The following is a 15,482-nucleotide window of genomic DNA, read 5'->3' as shown; positions in this document are numbered from 1 at the left end:
ATTCATAACTTTTGTGTCACCGCGAAATCTAAAGATCGATAACGTTTTAGGACCTTATTTTGATATAACCAACTCAGGATTGTTTCTTGTTGTTTCACTAGTCAAGTTTTATTGGTAAAAATGAGTTTCACCTCATTCTCTATCAGCCTAGATCTGCGAATGAATTTTCCGTGTATCGAAGTGGTCCCTTGCACAGAAACAGAAAATATTACTTCCTGAAACAAATGTATTTTCTGATTGATCATTTAAAATCTCCAAAACCGTACAAAAGGCGTTCCAAGTTCCAGCTTTGAACTCGGTTTTATCGGAATCGCCTGAATTTAATTTGGTTTCCCAAATGGACACAGTTTTACCTCAAAGTTTTGCAGTACATCATTTGTTTTTTATCAATCATATCAGTATCTAATCTGAAAATTTGAATTCACTCTAAACTCTTAACACTAAACCTTCGACAGAGGAAAAGATTGCTGTTCGAGAAAATACGTGTACAAGGTTGGACTTGACTCAGGATGAGAAAGTTGCGACGATAAAAGATTGGTTTGAACCAAAAGATATTGTCGCTTCTTCAGAAATGCTTAAAGATTTGGTTCATTTTGGACCAACAGTGTTGATGGTTTATGCCAACAGTATTAGTGATAAAGCTTCCTTCATAGGATCCGAGCTGATCAATGGTCGTACTGTTAATCACTGTTTTTACTGTACTAATCCTAATGGACCTTACATGGACTTTTACTCTGATGTAAAGAGCTCATTGCCTCATCGGTTCTCATTCTTATTATCCAGAATGGATTGAGACTCAGTAAGTCATTTCAATAAATGAGACTCAAACAGTCGAAAAGCAAGTTGATTCCGAGTCTAAATATATTTACAACTTTTACATGTTTGAACCGTTGGTCATATCATCAGATGATCCCATTCCATATCCATTGGGTTATGGATGTGCTCGTAAAGGAACTCGTCCATCTACTCCATTACCAGATTTCGGTTAAGTTAAAGAGTTTACTATGGACATGGAAGCGATAATAACCTATCCTTGAGTATGGTGATCGATTTGATGTTTCTGGCTGTTTTGAAGAATCTGGAAGCTATACTTGGTTTCAACTTCTGTTTCCAAATCTTTGGACGATTGAATTCAATATGGTAACAATTAAGAAATTCACAGAAGAATACTTGACTTCATTCATTCCAATAACTCGCATTGGTGACATTCATGCACATCAAGTTGATTCTAATATTTATGTTACTGTTAAGCTTTATGATCGTGTGCATTTCATGTAAACTTATCATGCTTTTACTGGCTCTATTAAGAACCCTTCAAATATTGTGCAAAGATCTAAAGTCGAAGACTGTGAACAACTGTGCAGTTCAACACCGAATTGTTTGTATTTTAGTTATTGTTCGGATTATGATTGTTCAATTTTTGCCAAAACAAATCTTTATAATGATAATGTCGAAACAAGCCACAATGAGAGCTGCAAATTTTATTCTAGACCTACAAAGGTTGATGTTATATCATTGGTTAGAGCAAATTATTTGTCGACAATGTCACATGTGTTACAACAGATAAGGAGTAAAGTCTCGGCAGGCGAATTTCGTTTATACAGTATTGGCCTATCAGCTGAAGATTTGTTCATTGTGAGTGGACCCGAAGAGATTGGTGACATTTCTCAGGAACTACAAACAAGTGATTCCAGAACTTTAAGAGCTCAAAATTTTCCGGTGAGGGCAATTAATCGTCATTTCAAGGAAGCACAACTCAATATTGAGAAAAGTGCTCTTAACGAATGTTTCATGACTTTGTTGAATGATTTCTCCACTTGTGTCAATTGAAATGTTTTTAATTGTCTTTTTTTGTCTTTTCTCAACCCTTATATAGCATAGTAATTTTTATTTGTGTTCCATTTTCTTGTGACTACAATCAAAGATTATTCCGATTACCATCTGGACCATGGGGACTTCCAATGGTTGGTTATTATCCATTCCTGAAAGACGAAAGTTACATTCAGTTTGATTCTTTATCAAGAAAGTATGGACCAGTTTAGAGTTTAAAGTTAGAACAACATCATGGTCAAAAAATATATCAATACTGTTGTCGGGTCACAAGTTATTTTCAATTATCATTTCAAATTCATCTGTTAGTAACTCAACATAAAGCTGAATCTACAAACGAGTCATGAATGAGCTAGAGATTGATTGGGAAGACAACGGTTGTGGTACTCCAGTAACGCAGTTGAAAGGAATCTTCAGTTTCTTCATTGCATTGAATGTCATCGGATTGAGTGGAGCAGTGTTTCTACTCAATGGACCAGCAATTGGTGTTACTCTAATCAACCTTGTCTTTAATGGACTCATGTTAGCAGCCGTCATTAAACAGTGGAGAGAAATGCTCAACATTGGTAAAATAATACTTTATCTTGGAGTAGTGCTACCCATACTTTTGCGTTCTGCTGCAATTTAATTTTAGCTGTGCTTGTTAGAGCATACTCAGCGAGATTGGCCAAAGCTTCAAAGGCCAAAAGTTTTGATTCAAAACCTTTTGAAATGGAAGCTCCATCCATGGAAAAAGTGGTTCATCACATGTAATTTTATTGTCTTGGTAAAACACATAACATTTTATAAATAGAATTATTTTTCTGGCATAACTGTAATTTGCTTTTTAATCAAGAATTTAAAATTAGTGAATCTAATCAATCTAATAATATAATAATATAATAATATAATCTAATCTAATAATTATTCTTTTTTACATTCCCTGATTGATTGACTTTCAATATGTGCTCATGCTTTCAATCTTTCAATTGTTTTGTGTTTTCTTAACACTTCATGTCAATATAATTAGCGTGAGTAATAATAAAAATGGACCTCAGGCCAAAATCACAAAATTTACAAGTTGAATTCAACAAGAGGCTGAAGCAATCATGAATTTCTTTACATTGACAATTTCTTTCTTTTGTGAGTATAATGAATTCAATTCAAATTTGAGACTCAAATTCTTAATGAAAAAACTATCATCAATGAAAAAAACTAAAAAATAAAATAAATTCTGGTTCAACGTTTGAACAAAATGAAAGTTTGAATTCTGAAAGCGATTTTATCAAAAACGAGAATCATTAAAGAAAGCCTTAATTACACAAATGGTTCCAGTTCATGTGTCCCATTCAACCTTGAGTTAATCAGGCAGCAAGTCTGGACTCGAAAGTCAAAGTTTTGGCATTTATTAATCTCAATATAACAATATTATAACAATAAACGATAACGTCATTGAACTAAACGAAATAAAACTTTTGAATACGAATTATTTTTCTCACTCAACCCTTTGCGAACTTGATTTTCTAAGGAATCTGAGTTCCTAATAGAAAGCTCAAGTATTTTTTGTTGCTGTATTCAAATAATTTGATCGTAGAATTTCTTCGAAAACCATTTCCCTTGCGTCCATTTTGACCATTCTAGGATCCTGAAATTGTGTCCATTTGTTCAATTTAAAAAGTTTCGAGGTTGATTGACAATCCTTGACAAAATTAGGTTCAAAGTTGAAAATTGGTCTCTTTTTGAGCACTTGAGACACCAGATTATTTCACCAAACTCTTCGCTCGAAAGGCAGTTACACATATACGTTTTTCCCCATCACTCAATGTTATTAAACAAGTATTCTACATTTTCTCCCAACCTACTCAATTTCCCAGTTTCACATTTCATTGAAGAGGCCGTACTACTCTTAGCCCAACAATAAAACATCAACCTGAATAACCAAAAAAGTTTTTCCTCCATTCTGTTCAAACGGGAATCCCTCAGTAAACTGAATCCTGAATAAGCTCTGACTATTTTCAGACATGCAGTTTAGCCTAAGCTTCCTGGTTAACTGTAAATTTGCCTGAGAACCAACCATTCTGTTTGGCCACGATTTTTGCACAAAAATTAATATTTTGATTTAAATTATTGCACGGATTTCTTAGTTATCGTTTTTTGGTACTTTTTATTAAATTCAAATGTAGATTGAATATATTGTGACATTTAATGAAAAGTTAATTTGAGTGTTTTAATTTTGATACAGCAGCCACTAGTTAATTGGTGTGACATTTGTTTCACATTTCATTGAAGAGGGCGTTTAACTGTTTGAAAAAGTCATTTTAGTAAAAAATACAATCAATATTGAAATGGATTTCTGAATGAGTCAAATGCTGATGAATAGCGCGTTAACACCTCAAAATAAAGCATGATTTTCAATCATGAAAAGCTTACAATCAGAACAATCAGAATAAATACCAACCTAATCACGTTGACTACTTATGTGGATTTATCATTGTAAGTCATTTTTAATCGCTACGTTTTAATACTACAATTTATATTGGAACAAAATTCTCAGAATTCAATAATCTCAATGCGTCATTCGCTGATTAATCACGAGTCAACACCTCAAAATATTTTACAAGTTTTTTAATGATGAAAGATTATTGTTGGAAATACATGTATAATAGATTCATATTTAGATTTTTCGCGGTACAGGAATTTATCAAAAAGAATCCAATCATGACCTTGATTGAACTTAATTATTTTGTACATTTTGATATTGTTTTATCCAGATATCATAGAGAAATGAATAGACTGCAAAGGTCGATGTTTGGTAAAGAAAGTTGCATCTATTAAAAGAAGTTTAAAAAATGATTGGGAATGTAAATGATTGAGTGTAAATTATTAATATAAACGCAAATCTGAAACGGTTTTTTTCTAGATTTTAGTTTTTGAAAAAATCAACACAAAACTAGAACAAAAATCTAGACTTGGAAGTCAGAGGCTTTGAAGTATCTTTTGTTCTCATTAATAATTTAAAATTAGTAAACTTTACCTGAAGTTTTTACATTCACTGTTTTGTGATCTCTAAACACTTGAGTTCAAGCTGACCATAGAAATAAAAATAGAATTTCGTTTCATATGTCAAGAAGGTGTTTAACTATTTGCAAAGGTCATTTCTTATCAACAGAAACACTCCATATTAAAACGAAATTCGCAGAAATCAATAAATAAATACGTGAAACTTTGATTAAATCTGAGTTAGCACCTAAAAGTGATTTTGCAAAGGTTTTAATCATAATCGATACCAACCTGGTTAGTTTAAATCAGTTCCTTTATGTTAATTCATATACTAGGGTAAGTGTGTTATACAATGGATCAACTGATCAATTAAACCAGAAATTTGCTTACGAGGGAACCGTCAGAAGTGTAAAATCGATATTTAGATTTTATTGGTCACTATCGGTACATTAGACCTTATTGAAAACTAAAATAACGAAATTAGCTGCCACCTTTCCGATTTCGGTGTTTTATGGCCTTTTTTAAAAAAAATTGTATGCTTTTCTATGGGGATCTGTATTTGTTTTAGAAATCGCATTTAATAAATGTTCTGGTTGTGCAATAAAAAGTATATGTTTTTGTTTAAAAATTTCAAAAATTAAAAAATGAACTTAAAAATCCCCATAGAAAAGTATACAAACTTTTCTAGAAAAAAGGCCATTAAATGCCAAAATCGAAAAGGTGGCAGCTAATTTCGTTATTTTAGTTTTCAATAAGGTCTAATGTACCGATAGTGACCAATAAAATCTAAATATCGATTTTACACTTCTGACGGTTCCCTCGTTAGATTAGATAAGAAGAGTAGATTGCACCGATAAAATCTTGATCATGGTTTAAACTTCATTGCTATACATGGTTATTACATTCAGTATATAAATCATTCATTTGTTATTTTGCTTCTCAAGTGATTGTTTCAACAAGTTATTTTCATTTAACATTTCAAATTCATAACTCAGTAACTCAGTTAGTAACTCAACATCAAGCTGAATACACAAACAAGCCATGAGTGAGCTAGAGATTGATTGGGAAGACAACGGTTGTGGTACTTTAGTAACGCAGTTGAAAGGATACTTCAGTTTCTTCATTGCATTGAATATCATCGGATTGAGTGGAGCAGTGTTTCTACTCAATGGACCAGCAATTGGTGTTACTCTAATCAACCTTGTCTTTTATGGACTCATGTTAGCAGCCGTCATTAAACAGTGGAGAGATATGCTCAACATAGGTAAAATAATACTTTATCTCGGAGTAGTGCTACCCATAATAGGAATTGTGTTGGAGACCAAAGGAATTTGATATGGATCATATTGCTGCAGAAGCCGATCAAATCGTATTCAGTGTACGCATAATTAGCCTGTTTTTTGCGTTCTGCTGCAATTTAATTTTAGCTGTGCTTGTTAGAGCATACTCAGAGAGATTGGCCAGTGCTTCAAAGGCCAAAAGTTTTGATTCAAAACCTTTTACAATGGAAGCTCCATCCATGGAAAAGTGGTTCATCACATGTAATTTTATTGTCTGGTTGAAACACATAACAGTTTAAAAATAGAATTATTTTTCTGGCATAACTGTAAATTGCTTTTAATCAAGAATTTAAAATTAGTGAATCTAATTAATTCTTTTTCACTTCACTGATCGAGTTTCAATATGTGCTCATGATCTCAGTCTTTAATTGTTTTGTGTTTTCTTAATACTTGAGGTTGGAAAAATTTTTTCGATAGCAGTGTTTCATTGACGAGTTGTTTATTGACAAATTTTAAACCAAATAATACCAATCAAACTGACAAGGGAAGTATCCCAAACGCTACGATAGGAATTGAATGAAACTCAGTTATTTCTTTTTGTCTCTTTGAATGTTTATTAACCTGAAATTCTTTGAGGTTGCAAATTATCGGTTGATGAGAAAATTGGGTACAAAGTTAGAGAAGACTATGATAATGGGGAATTACAATGAAATGTTTAAAGCAATAGGGTTGTTTACAATGTGAACAAACGATGAAACATTGATTGTCACAATCATCAATAACACATGGGTCGTTAAAATTAGAGAAATTGATCTCCAATACGCTTTGAAAGCTGGAAACTTGCTCTTCCACTGTGTAACCTGGACGTTGCCAAGCGTAAACAAGCATCGGTCTGTATACCGGAGATGATAGCTGATTATGAGCAATGGCATTCATCTTGATGATGAACTCTCTATCTCTCAATTTTTCTTCAGCTTCGTCATTAGATAATGAACTGCGAGTATAATCAGAGAATCTTCTCATCAGTATTTTATATTGGCGGAAGAAATATACGTCCAAAGGTAGCACGTATTTGGTTGTCTTTGGCGGAATCGTCTTTATTTTCAATTCTTTATCACCAATATTTTCAGTGAAAATGGTTTGATCCGATTGACCAGTGAAAGAGTCTTGCAATAAAAGATTTCGATCAGAGAGTTCAGGGCCAAGAATGTTTTTTGCGAAATTTATTAAATTTTTCCTTTCCATCTTGCCACTTCTGCTGGCATCTGCAACTATTGCTGGAAACGTTCTGGTTGCTGAATTAACTTTCTGCTGAACCTGTGGCCCAAATTTACCTGTAGGCTCTTGGAGACAGATATAAAGTCTTTTCGATAAGTAGCCAGATTTTCTTATGAAGAGCTGCACTGTGTAAGAGTGAGTTGTTGAAGATTGATTTTGTACTCTTGCAATAGTTTCTTTCTCCCCTCTTACTGACAAAGTTCTGTTACCAGTCATCTCGTACTCAACCTTTGTTTGATCGGTATTGAGAACAATTCCATCTGTGAAGCCATTTTCTGCAGTAAATGCATTAATGTCATTCACAAATTCTTTTGCTCTTTGTAAGATTTCTGCCTCACTAGTAACTTCACGTCTTGTTAAAAAATTTGTTATTTTGCGGCTCACAATATTATTGGCCTTTTTGAATCTATTCAAAAAAGAAGCAGACACTTTGAATCCCTCCAAACCAACAGCAGTTGCTTGTTGTCTAGCCCATTCCTGAATATTCCAATAATGAATGATGTTCCCATTGCGTCTGTGCTCGGCAAATTTTGATTGGCAATAATCTTTTACGCTTTGGACTTTAGCTCGTCTTGTACCACCTGACCTTTGTGATTCAATCACATCTTGAATGAAACTCTTTGACTTATTGAATTTTTTAGCAGCTTGTCCATATGAATGATCTTTGGTAAACTCTACTATTTTCTTGATTTTCTCTGCACTAACTACAAGATCAGCAGGCCTTTTATTATGAGAATCATCTGCTGGTTTATCGCTTGATGTTTCCTCACTAGTTGTAGTTTCTTGAGACGAAGATGATATTTCCATTGGTTCAGCACTTTGTGATGTACTTGCAACAGGTTGAACTAGTGTACACTCATCGTCACTGTCGGCGTCATCTCCGTAGTCCAAGCAATACTCCTCTTCGACCAAGAGTCTTTGTTCTGACTTGGCTTTAAGTTGAGCGTACATGGAGTCAGCAAAAAGTGACTCTTCAATTGTTGTTGTGGTTAATTCGAGTTCAGGAGATGCATTTTGAAACTTTTGTTTACACAAAAATAGAACATTGAGTGGATTAAAATCCATATTTGATGAAAAAACAGGTGAAAAGAGGAAAATTTGACGGTAAAAGTGACTAAATTTTGATGAGTGAAACGCTTTTTTTTCTTGAAAGAAAAATTTGCAACCTTTAAGCGAGCGCCCTCTAGGGTTTTAGGACTAGCCTAATTTAATGGCATATTTTTTACCAAAATCTGATCGTAGCGTTTGGGATACTTCCCTTGTGAGCGTATTTGAAGTACCATAGCAACAACAAAATTTGTGCAATTTACACAAATCACAATAAAATCACAGGAAAAAGTAAAACTGGCCCACAGCCATCTGCTTTAACACCATCCGAATCACCAACTAATTCAAATAATTTGAAGATAGCAATGGGATTGGGGACAATAGTCTACTTAATGGCGCTTGCTGGTGGGTTCATTGGATTTACATTTTCTGATAAAAAGGGGTTCTTTTATTAACTTATTAAAAACCAAAAATCAAAATTAATGACAAAATCGACAATGAGTTGACTACATTCATTCATATGGTCTAAGTATAAATCGCTAAATCTCAAGATCGTTAAAGTTGTAGGACTTTATTTTACATAAATAAATCGTTAAGGTTTTTTTGAGTTTTGGCGCAAACTTAAATGCTTATATATTCAGACTTCTTGGAAATTATACAGCTGAATTGGCTGAACCTTCATATGCCTAAGCTTTAAATTCCAGTATTTTATTATGAATCTTAATCCATGTAAACAGTGAATTATCACATGTAATTGATTCGGTTGTAAGCTCGTGACAGTCTATGCATAAAATTTATCTTTCTCGCATTTCTTTCTTTCTTTTCTTTTCACTTGCTTTAGATCAAGAATTTGAAATTAGAACACCTAATCTGAATTTATTCTACATTTACTGATCGAGTTCCATGTACCCATGATTTTAATCTTTTTTTTAGAATTTTTCGTGGTTTCTCAACACATGATTTTAACTGTTCAATAGCAGAAGTAAGAATAAAAATGGACATTAGGTTTAAATCATCATTTACCAGTTATATTCAACTAGAGGCTGCAGCGATCATGAATACATTTCCCATAGAAAGACTCAAATTCTTAATGAAAAAATCACCATCAATCGGAAAAATCAAAATAAAATAAAATAAAATAAAATCTGGTTCTGCAACTGAACAAAATGGAATCTAAGTTTGAACTTTGAAAGTAGAAATTTTTTAATCATACGAATGCTTACCATTCTTGTGTCCCATTCAACCTCAAGTTAATCAGTTAGAAACTCTTGAAAGCCAAAGTTTTGGCATTTATTAAACATCTGGCATGCTCAGTTATTTCTGCATGCAATGGAAAGGGTTTTTAAAGAAATTCCATAACCAAATGATGATTATGATTTGACTGCAGCAACAAAAGATACTTGAGGTTTTTAGGAATTTAGATTCTTGAGGAAATCGTGTTGGGTGATTTATACGCGCCAAATCCCGGCTTCGAGTGAAGACTTTATATTTAAGTTGATATGAAGTTTAACCATTGTTTTCAGGCTGTGTAAAAATTTGCCTTAAATTTATTTCCGTTTGGCCACGATCTTTGAACAAAATCTGACTGACTGAAATTTTGACTTGAATTATTGTATGGGTTGCTCAGTTATCGTTGTTGCTAATTATTAGAATTTAAATGTAGATTGACTATATCGTGTCACTTAATGAAAAGAAATTTGTGATTCTATTTTGATTAGCACCAATCACTAGCTAATTGTGACCTTTGTTTTATATTTCACAAGCTGAGACACGATCATGACTGATCGTAAATTTCTTTTAACCACCTATGCTAACCGTCTTTTCACGGTATTGTCCACCACCCAAATCCACCAAATTTTTGACCACTTTTCGGGATATGATGGTAATTAATAGTGGATGTGCTAGATGGTTTAAAAGTGGTCAACATGATTAATTAAAAAAAATAAAAATAAAATAATTTTCTAAGAATCTGAGTTCTGAGTGGTAGAGAATCTTATAAAAATTTGTTTGCAAATGTGGCGGAAAAAAGTGGTGGAGAAAGCCACTCTAAAGTGATAGACAATTTTGTTGAGAAAAGTTTTTTTAAAAAGTGATTTTGTTGATTTGGTAATTGTGTTGGATTGAGTGGTGGACAATATGGTGAACAATACGGTGAAAAACCGGTAAAATAACTGGTGAAAAAAGCCGGTCACCTCTTTACTCTTTACTCAAATGACAAAGTTTTACATAAAATCCTGGTCCAACAATCAACCATCAACCTGAATAACAAAAAAGTTTTTCCCCCTTTCTCAATGTTATTGGATACGGATTCTACATTTTTTCCCCCATTCTCTATTTTCATGAATTTCTCAGAGGTCATGAGATTCTGAGGTTAGGTTTTCTATTTTTCGTCGTTGTAGTTGAATCAGGGCTTTCAGACTGTGTAATTTTTTTTCTTGGAACCCGCTCCGTTTAGCCACAATCTTGACGCAAAAATTTGATACTTTGACTTTATATATTGTATAGATTGGAGAGGCGTTTAACTGTTTAAAAAGTCATGTAACATGACTCATGTTAATGAAAAAATAAAATCAATATTGGAATAAAATTTCTTAGAAACCAATCTAAATGAGTCAAATGCTGATGAATCGCACGTTAACACCTCAAAATAATGCATGATTTTAAATAATGAAAAGGATACAATCAGAATAAAAAACAACCAAATCACTTTGATTATCCATGTAGATTTAATATATTACATTGTAAGTCATTTTTAATCAACAATTATTATCCATATTGAAAGGAAATTCTCAGAATTCAATAATCTAAATGCGTTATTCGGTGATTAATGACGAGTTAACATTTAAAAATAATGTAAAAGTTTTGTAATCATGAAAAGGTTATAATCAGAATCGAGACCAACTTGGTTAGATTTAGTTGTTCACTTGTGTTTCAGTAATATGTGTGTTGTACAATGGATCAACTGATCATTAAAACCAGAAACTCCTCTCCTCTTATAAATTTCATAGCTGTGATTATGAATAATTTACCTTAATTTCGTGGTGCTATCATTATCATTATCATCATTGAAAATCTAATATCATGTCACAGTTACTAAATTTTCTTGATTACTAAGTTTGTTGTCATTAAACATCATTTCTCAACTTGAGTCAATTGAAATGTTTAACCGATTATTTTGTCTTTTCTGGAACTGGACTCATATTTTTATTTGTGTTTAATTTTGTTGTAACAACAATCAAGATTATTCCAATTACCACCTGGACCATGGGGACTTCCAATCGTTGGTTATTATCCATTCCTTAAGGACGAAAGTTACCTTCAGTTTGATTCTTTACCCATAGAGTAAGGACCAGTTTATGTAGTTTAAAGTACTACGGACAGTATGATGATCAAATAATATATAAATCTTGTTTTATCACAATTTCAATTAATCTGATCAGTTCAAAGTCGATTAATGTAACATGGATCGTGTTTACCAAACTTACAAAGTTGCTGGGTTGAATATTACATTCATTCGATATGACCCAAGTACAAGCTGTTGATTGATGAACTTTAAACGTTTGAATGGCTGTATTTTCGTTTTCTCAGTGTTATCAGCATTCGTTTTTTGCCTGAATGAAGAAGATTAACGCGAAAAAATATCACAAATCAAGATGCAAAATTAGAACCTTTTTCTTGTTTCAGGAGGTCAAAAGATGGGAATGACAATATTTTTACATTATAAACATGCTTAAGTTACTTTTTGAATAGAAGATGGTTTGACACCTATTATCTATTCTGAAAATTTTCTAATGTAGTCGTTAGCATTCTGGGCTACTCAGTAGGGACACACGATGAACCCTGAATGAACAGAGGGTGATCTATTTGCTCACGAGTTCGCGTGCATTTCAACAAATGTCAATAAATCGAAAACAGGGAGAGAAATCAAAGCAAACTAAAAAATCTCGTAAAAAACACAGGGAAATCATATCAAAAATGTCTTTAAGTGCTAGAAAAATAGTTCTCACACTTAGCAAAAAACTGTCTGTAGTTGTTTCATTCAAGAGGTTATTTCACTGTTTGAAAAAGTCATTCTTAAGCAACAGAAACAATCCATATTGAAACACACTTCTTCAGAGATTAATCTTCTAAATGCGTCAACATTTTGATTAATCCCAGGTGAGCGTCTCAGAATAATGAACGTTTGCTAATTATGAAAAGGGCATAATCATAATCGATACCAACCTGGTTAGATTAAACTCAATATGTGTGTTATACAATGGATCAACTGATCAATAAAACCAGAAAATTGTTCAGATTAGATAAGAATTGAGTAGTTTGCTCAGATAAAATCTTGGTCTAAACTCCATTTCTATACATGGTTATTACATTCAGTATATAAATCATTCAATTGTTTGTCTGCATCTCAAGTGATTGTTTCAACAAGTTATTTTCAATTTTCATTGCTGATTCATCTGTTAGTAACTCAACATCAAGCTGAATCTACAAACGAACCATGAATAGTACAGAGATTGATTGGACAGACAACGGTTGTGGTACTGTGAAATCGTGGTTGAAAGGATGCTTCACTTTCCTCGTTGGATTGAATATCATCGCATTGAGCGGAGCAATGGTTTTAGTCAACGGACAAGCAATTGGTGTTACTCTAATCAGCCTTGTCTTTCATGGAGTCATGTTAGCAGCCGTCATTAAACAATGGAGAGTTGTGCTTAACATTGGTACAATCGTTTTTTCCCTTGGAATAGTGTTTTCTGTAATGGGAATTGTGTTGGCCTCCAAAAAATTTCTCGATACCAAGGGAAGAACCTACCTACAGAAGAACGAGAAAACTTATTCATTGTGCAGACAATTATCTTATTTACTGCGTTATTCATCAATGGATTTTTAGCTGTGCTTCTTGCAAGATATTCAGTTGGATTGGCCAGAACTTCAAAGGCCCAAAGCTTTGATTCAAAACCTTTTAAAATGTAAGCTCTATCCATGTAAACAGTGGATCATCTCATGTAATTTTATTGTTTTGTTGTAAACCGTTTATAAATAGAATTATTTTTTTTACAAAAATTTAATTTGCTTGCAATCAAGATTTTAAATTTAGTGAATCTAATTAAATTTTTTTACATTTACTGATTTAGTTTCAATATGTACCCATGATTTCAATCTTTCATTTTTTTATTTTCTTAACACTGCAAGCTAAGCTGTTCATCAGCGGGAGTAAGAATAAATATTTGATCTTTTGACTTAAATTATTGTATGGATTGTTCAGTTACCGTTTTTGGTAATTTTTTATTAGAAATTTTAATGTAGATTGACTATATTGTGATACTTAATGAAATGAAACTTGTGATTTGATTTTGATTTGCAGCAGTCACTAGTAAATTGGTGTGACCTTTGTTTCATACATTTATGTATTTCATTGAAGAGGGCGTTTAACTGTTTAAAAAAAATCATTTTAATAAAAAATAAATCAATATTGAAATGAATTCCTCAGAAATCAATCGAAATAAGTCAAACAATGATTAATCGCGAGTTATAATAAACCTCAAAATAATGCATGATTTTCACTTCTGCGAAGCTTAAAATCAGAATAAATACTAACCTAATCACGTTGATTACCCATGTAGATTTAACATTGAAACATTTTTAATGAACAATCACAATTCATATTATAAACAAATTCCAAAAGGAGGGTCTCCAGAATTTTTCACTTTTTTATCTTTTGGAGTTAAGGACTCAACTTTTTTTTCTAAATGCAGTTTCAGTTGCTGAGTTCAAAAATAAAAACTATTTTCATTTTAGATCAGCGGCTTCTGAGTTATTTGAGGTCAAAGTGCGCAACTTTCGAGGCCATTTAAGACCGGACTATGAATCCAATTTCTTTCGTACTTCGGCAATAAATAGATCTTAAAAAGGCCTATTGAATTGTATATAAAACTTTTCTTTATCTATCATAGTTTACGGTTAAAACTTCACCGAAAAAATTCGGACAACTTGGGCGCTTGGTCTTAGGTTTGAGTGCAAAGTCATGATATTCAGTTTTTAGTCACACTACATAGAGACGCAAAGTCTGAATCGGAAACTTTTTTGATATCGATTATTTTTCATAGAAAAAAAGAGGCATGAAATCTGCAGTAATCCCATGTTAAAACCCATAGACAAAATTAAAACCTGATAAAAGAGCAAACCGAACGCTGAAAACCATTGAACTGAGTACGATAATGAATGTAGACCACATTAGAAACGATATCCGTCAACGGTTTTCAGTATAGAGCGTTTTAACGCTTTCACCTGTTTTGCGATTAAAGTCTCTCTGTGACATAACCTGCACACCCAATCGATATACAATAAAGATAATCATGTCTAAAAAAATGTGCTCATTCCAGAGCGCTTTTTGCAAGGTCATTTAGAGGTCGAAAATCGGGATGACCTTGAATGACCTTGAGAAATTGCTATTATTTTTTCGCATGTCATGAAGATGCTTATACCTCAAATCTGGGGTCTGTAGCATTAAATGTCTGTAAGTTATCACTGCAAACAAGTGAAAGCGTTAAAACGCTCTATACTGATAACCGTTGACAGGTATCTTTTCTAATGTGGTCCACATTCATTATCGTACTCAGTTCAATGGTTTTCAGCGTTCGGTTTGCTCTTTTATCAGGTTTTAATTTTGTCTATGGGTTTTAACATGGGATTACTGCAGATTTCATGCCTCTTTTTTTCTATGAAAAATAATCGATATCAAAAAAGTTTCCGATTCAGACTTTGCGTCTCTATGTAGTGTGACTAAAAACTGAATATCATGACTTTGCACTCAAACCTAAGACCAAGCGCCCAAGTTGTCCGAATTTTTTCGGTGAAGTTTTAACCGTAAACTATGATAGATAAAGAAAAGTTTTATATACAATTCAATAGGCCTTTTTAAGATCTATTTATTGCCGAAGTACGAAAGAAATTGGATTCATAGTCCGGTCTTAAATGGCCTCGAAAGTTGCGCACTTTGACCTCAAATAACTCAGAAGCCGCTGATCTAAAATGAAAATAGTTTTTATTTTTGAACTCAGCAACTGAAAC

The 15,482-nt window shown here is 32.9% G+C and overlaps 1 long non-coding RNA gene across 1 annotated transcript; it reads left to right on the top strand.

The window, feature by feature from the left end:
- Positions 1-95: 95 nt before the first annotated feature.
- On the top strand, positions 96-2,687 carry LOC149093183 (uncharacterized). The gene is made up of 2 exons (XR_016199756.1): positions 96-1,719; positions 1,877-2,687. It is a non-coding gene; the product is annotated as an uncharacterized LOC149093183 (long non-coding RNA).
- The last annotated feature ends 12,795 nt before the right edge of the window (positions 2,688-15,482 follow it).

This window comes from Tetranychus urticae, chromosome 3 (assembly GCF_039701765.1).
Source record: "Tetranychus urticae isolate SD_2017Ah chromosome 3, NJAU_TeUrti_SD_1.0, whole genome shotgun sequence".
NCBI classification, from domain to species: Eukaryota; Metazoa; Arthropoda; class Arachnida; order Trombidiformes; family Tetranychidae; genus Tetranychus; species Tetranychus urticae.
This window is presented reverse-complemented; position numbering and strand designations above follow the sequence as displayed.